Genomic DNA, 6,000 nt, shown 5'->3' with positions numbered 1-6,000 from the left:
TTTTTGAAATAGAAATAGGTGTGGTATTGTTCAGTTACTGATAGACGAACGAGTTTTTTAGTGTTTTATTTTTGTAAAATATTCTGTGGAGGAATTTTCCAGTTGGACTTTTGCCGCTCTTGCAAATTTCCTTAACCTTCTTATTAGGGCTGTTGGAACAGTTTTGGTTTAAAAACAAAATTCGGTACAAATTATCCACTTCCCCGAAACGAAAAAAAAACTGACGATCTGACATTCTGAAAAATAAAATCATTAGAAGTTTAACCACATATTTTCCACCTATTTGAATACAACGCTGTAAAATCAAGTCCTATTTTTTCCCTTGACTATTGTTCAGAATATATCTCCAGGGAAAAAAGCACGTAGGTAAATTGTGTTCCTAATTTCGATTCCGCATCAAATGCGTAGGTTAATCTTTTCCGGGGCAATCACGGAAGGAATTCACACGGGCCAACGAGCACCATCTCTGAGGCCATCGCTTTGGCGCCAAAACAAAGATACACTGACAGTCTATGCTCGTTCGGCCCCCAGAGCGCATGCGCGGACGCGCGCCATCTTGCCGTAACCATAGCAACGCGAATGTAATCAAATAAACTTATTTAAATCAAAATAAAGACTTTATAGTGTGTGTTTATTATATTTTTAGTTTAAAAGACAAATAATGGTGAGCAGTTTTGTGTATTTTGTTGAAATTGGACGATTTCTATTGTATGTTTTTGTTTGCGAAGTAAAGTAGGTAGGGTAAATACGCCAAATGTCGGCCTCCCCCCAAACTTCGGCCGTCTGTACATTTTCAGCTTGCATTCATTCAAAAGGTAATTAAGTGTTAGTTTTGCTCCTCGAATTGCAACCTTGGTTTATACTCTATACGTACAAATCGTTACTATCCGATTCTGTCACTTACTCTTCTCATACTGAGCGTCAGTAGCGATTGCGCCGTTGAAACATCAAATTCGCACGTAAAGTAGCTTACTCGAAGTGAATACTCACATTTTGGGGATTGATATTAGAACGATAAAACATTTATTTATTTTTGTTTTAAGCTTGATTATCACTAATGGGTTATTTTTACTATATTTTAAGATAGTTTTTTCAGCGTTTTGCGTATATTTTTCAAGGAAAAATAGGAGGCCGCCATTAGGACAACAGTTTTGACTTAAAACCGGAGTCTCGGCCGTGGCCGACTTAAAGCAAATGCAGTCTATTTTATAAATTCCTATTGTACTAATTCCGTTGGCTTAACAAGAGAATTTGCAAAGCTTATAGGAAAATAGATCTATTTTACGTTTAATAGCCAAATAACGGCCGGGGTGATATTAGTTGAATCTCGAGAAATAAGGTACAAGAAATAGGGGCCGACATTAGAATCGTAAATAATCGTAATGTCGACCAGCCTCGAACTCAAGCGCCACTATACAGGCTGATGAAAAAATACTTTTATATTTTTTCATTTTCTCAAAATGAAATAATTTATTTATTATAATTCATTATATCGTAAAGGAGTTAAGTTTAAATGTAGGAGTTGACAGTTTTGTAGGCATGTTTATGGTAGCTTTATAGTTTGGGACTTGCTATCTATTAAACCGTTCTTATTAGCTTAAAAAATATAAATGGTTGGTCGTGAAAACGACTTTTTTTTAGGGGAAACAAAAAAATATTTTACTATAAATTAAACAAATACAATTACAAATGTATACTTAGTATTACATTATAATTCTGCTAAAATAAATCATGTTAATAATATTTGTCACTGCCTTAATTTAAAACAGCCTATACTCGGCCGACATTTGGAAAAAACGCGACCGACCTTGGGCCGTGAATGGCCGACTTTAGGGTTTTTCTGTTCTCGAGGCATCTAAGCCTTATTACTTTTTTCTTTTCGTAGAAATATCAATCTTATGCCTATAAACATGACATAGATTAATCAAACTATCCAAAACCGCATCAGAAACTATCTTTCGTTGGAAACTGACGGTGCTATAGCGGACCGCAATCAGAAAATCGCTAAGGGGGCCGACATTTGGCGTATTTACCCTATGTGTTACGATTATTGCGCTTCGAATTTAATTTATTGCGCATGGCAAGCTGTTTTTTGTCTGTCATTTGATACTGTGCGGTATTTTGGACTTACTACTTACTTAGTTGGTAAATAAGGAGAATATTTGGTTGTCAAAGTAAGGGTTTACTTACCTAAGTATTTTTCGGCAAAATTGTTGGTCTAAGTACCTACATGAAAGAAGAATTAACTAGTACCTAACTATTTAAAATACATAAAACTTTCTAGTGCCTCAGACGGCATTATCATACAGAAAAAGTCTAGTTTTATTTCTTAATTACCCATGAAGAAAGAGTGCATTCTCAAATCTAAGCTACTGAATAAAAAACTACTAACAAGTTGTTGACCATCTTTCGACCACTTCGCGACCGCAAATAATAAAGTAAAATGAAAAATTAAGCTTTAATAATCAATTATTAATCAGATTGATTTCACTTATAAGTATTCTAATAAGAATCGATTTAATTATTTATCTACAACTTTCCTAAAGCAAACTGCTAAGTATCTTCTCTTTACATAGAATGCGAAAACATAATACATATCTTTATATTCACAGTTATTAAGAATTCTTGCTAAATATACAGTACCGTTATGCCTACTTTAAATCACCTAAACGAGTTGTTTTATCAAATTAAACATTTTTATTAAGACATTTCAAATGTAGGTCTCTCGTATTTTGCACGAAAATAAATAATTCATGCAGTGACAAGCGAAAATAAGTGTTGCAAAATAACGGGGCTATTCTTAGATCCCTCAACTCTGCTATAGTTTTGGTTCCTTACCTTTTAGATTTTGTCAACCCTATGATTTAAGAAACTAACTCGGGAAACTAATTGACTTCCTATCCTGTGAAATCCGTATACGTAAGTACCTAGTCAAGTCAGTTTTATTGGTCATCTCAGCTTCAAGTTTGGATAGCTCCTGCCTTCTCAGAACCATACAGTTTTCTCAGAGGTTTAATTACTCCCAGGCTATATTCATTCTACTTATTTGGATAAATAAAATAATCCCCATGACTATTTACCATCATTCTTCATCGGCGTTTTTTCTTGCCCCATTTGTTAGGGAAAGGTTGACTACCCGGCCACATGATATCCTTTGATTAAATTAAATTTCTGGATTCTAACGAAAGAAGCTTTCATTCTTCATTCAAAATTAATGAAGCACATTCTTCATTGAAACAATATGTCGCAAAAATACCTACCTACTAACAGAAATATTCGATAACATAAGCAATAAAAAGAAAAACGTCAAATAGACACTCAATAGCAGCTAAGTTGATACCTTCCCACGCTAGTGAGAGTCAATTGCGTAAATCGCAATATATTGTCACAGCACATTTACACAATAGCTTGTAACTGCACTTTCAGCTGTTTATGTGTATCTATCTACTAAATTGATGGACGCTGACGAAGAGGAACGATAAAGTTTCCCGTATCTAATTGACAATAGTTTAGTTGTCTTCAAATAACTTTGCTATTATGAACCCATATAACCATTTTTGCGAACATAACGTAACCGTTTCGACACTTAAGTGTCGACACTGATCTATCTCGAAACATAATCTCGTCGACGTTCCGTGTTAGCGCCGTCGCTGCAACTAAAAATGGGGAAGATCTCGACACAATAAACAAGTAACATTTGGTTTCTAATTTACGTCGCCGTGTCGTAACATTGTTACCATATTTTAACCAGAGTTCGCACTAATCATTCAATCATTCATTCGTTCGATCAATTTCGTTGGTTCGTGCGTGAGTGACACGACGAAATAATACAAAATCCCAAAATGATGGTTGAAGTATGATAATGATAATGAAGTAAACAAAGTTTTACTTTTCATTAATTAATATGGTTAATAATGCTCAAATCTTATTGGGAAAAAAAGTTTACTGTGTAATTTCTTTGAATATGTTGATATTTCCAACGCGCCACCGTAATATCAAGTTTTAATAATTCTGGCGAAAGAAAAACTTTTGTTAAAATAAAATAAAAATATAAAATGATGCACATCGAGTGCTCAAAAGCTTCCCTTTAAATACAATATCAAATATTTTAATCCTAATACAAATTATTTTAGCAAGATTTACTCATAAAATTGCTAAATAATGAACTATGAAAAAACATTTTTGATGTTTGTTATGAAAAATATGCTCGTCGCAACTAGTCACAAAGTTACGATAATGTGTCGACACGTGTCGACATGTTACGGTAACTTGTTACAAAATTACTAGATTTTTAAGATGGTTTCTCTTAACATTTGGTTACAGTGTTTTCCAAAGTTTTTATCAAGATGCCTTTTTGCATTGTTATAACCAAAGAAGGCTCATCAGAATTAATATCGCTTGTACCGAGTACTTGGGTTAAAAACGAAGACGTCTTGTTTTGGCCGAGAAAAAGAAAAAACAGCGATTTGGAGCTCGAAAGTTGAAACTTTGGCACTAGGGACTATACCAATAAGCTCCTCGGTACGAAATTCCGTACTGTTTTCCTGTAAATGGCCTAGAAAAGAATAAGTTTTGAGTTCAATAAAATGGGTATCCGTCAATTTGCCCTACCAACAATGCAACATCATGAAAAAAATATTATTATAATAAAAAAAACCTACATGTACTCGTACGAGTACAATATTTTGGGGCGTACTTATTTCTTTAACTCTTCTGTAAAAAGTTGAAGTCCATCGGAATTTACGTAAGGTTTTTGGTTGTTTACTCATTTTAAATTTCATTAAATGGTTGATAACGGCAGAAAACATAGACAGTTTGAGAATAACTGGCTCTCGTCATGTTTTTATATATGCAAGTTAGTGTCAAAGTGTTCTGGAACATCGACTACACCATGTTACTACCCAGTTACAACACAATTGTGTCAACATTGCACACTGGTTGCAAACCAAACGCAAAGTTTATAAAATGTGTGGTTACCAATTAAGCTGTAAAGTATCGACACAGCGACCACACAAAGTTACTGAATCTAGTTTCCGTCACATTTTTACTGAACCGTTACAACACATAAAAGCTAATCCCTACACAGTCACGTTGTGTCGTACCTGTTACGAAACTGTTGCGACTTGTTACATCTTTATCATATCTGCGACCAAAAATGGCTGTATGGGAAGCTAGCCATTTATCGCATGGGCAATAGTCTTTTGTCTACCGTGAAGTCAATAATAACTACAGGCTTTAGGTCTCTTAGCTTTGACCTGGGTCAGGAAATCGCGTTGTGAGTTTTTGTTATCGTTATAGTTATAGTTAAATGGCAAGACACCTAGAATGTAAATGACTATTCGAATATTTCTGCATTTTTACTGCAAAGTTGTCAGTTCCTTCGGGTTCTTCTGGAGCTAAGGTCATCATCATCATCATCTGCCTAGCTTTTTCCCAACTATGTTGCAGTCATCTGATATGGCGGCTAAATCCCTTAAAACCTACACTCCACATTCAATAGCATTTTATTATACTTAGCCCTTCGTTTATCTTTAAACTGTATTTTACGGCAGAAAAATGGAGTTCGTAACCTATTTTCATTTATGTGTAGGGTTGGTATGAGTTATGATAAAACACAGGATGGTCCCGGTACCTACATCATTACAGAATTATGCAATACCAATATATAATCGAGAATTTCAGATAACTGTTATCAGTTTTTGTATATTAGGATTTGGAAATTAAGTGCAAAAATAATGACTCTTATCAGACCGGAAAGTAGCATCCTCAGCCAATATGATTTGGAGCCTGTGTTTAGATAAATATATAATATTACATAAATTCTATTAATCTAAAATATTATAAAATCATCATTTTAAGCATCGTCCCACACAAAAAATTGCTTCACAGAAATTCCAAAAAGCAAGATAAATTCCGAAAATGAACTTGAAAGATGGTAACCCTAATCTGAAATAGTTTAATTTATTTGTTCAGATGTTGTACCTACTGTTTAACGATGTG

General features: G+C 34.2%; 1 protein-coding gene across 2 annotated transcripts in view; it reads left to right on the top strand.

The window, feature by feature from the left end:
• Positions 1-513: 513 nt before the first annotated feature.
• LOC110379647 (multiple epidermal growth factor-like domains protein 10) overlaps positions 514-6,000 on the top strand; it is a 40,337-nt gene continuing 34,850 nt past the window's right edge. Inside the window, exon 1 of one of the 2 annotated variants that reach the window (XM_064034759.1) lies at positions 514-664. The gene's annotated coding sequence lies outside the window, so the exon portion shown is untranslated. Of the gene's footprint in view, positions 665-713; positions 737-6,000 lie in introns of those variants that run through there. The other variant, XM_064034760.1, reaches the window with a different exon arrangement.

The sequence above is a fragment of the Helicoverpa armigera genome, chromosome 5 (genome assembly GCF_030705265.1).
Source record: "Helicoverpa armigera isolate CAAS_96S chromosome 5, ASM3070526v1, whole genome shotgun sequence".
In the NCBI taxonomy this organism is placed as follows: domain Eukaryota; kingdom Metazoa; phylum Arthropoda; class Insecta; order Lepidoptera; family Noctuidae; genus Helicoverpa; species Helicoverpa armigera.
Note: the sequence above shows the minus strand (reverse complement) of the source record. Positions and strands in the feature narration are given on the sequence as shown.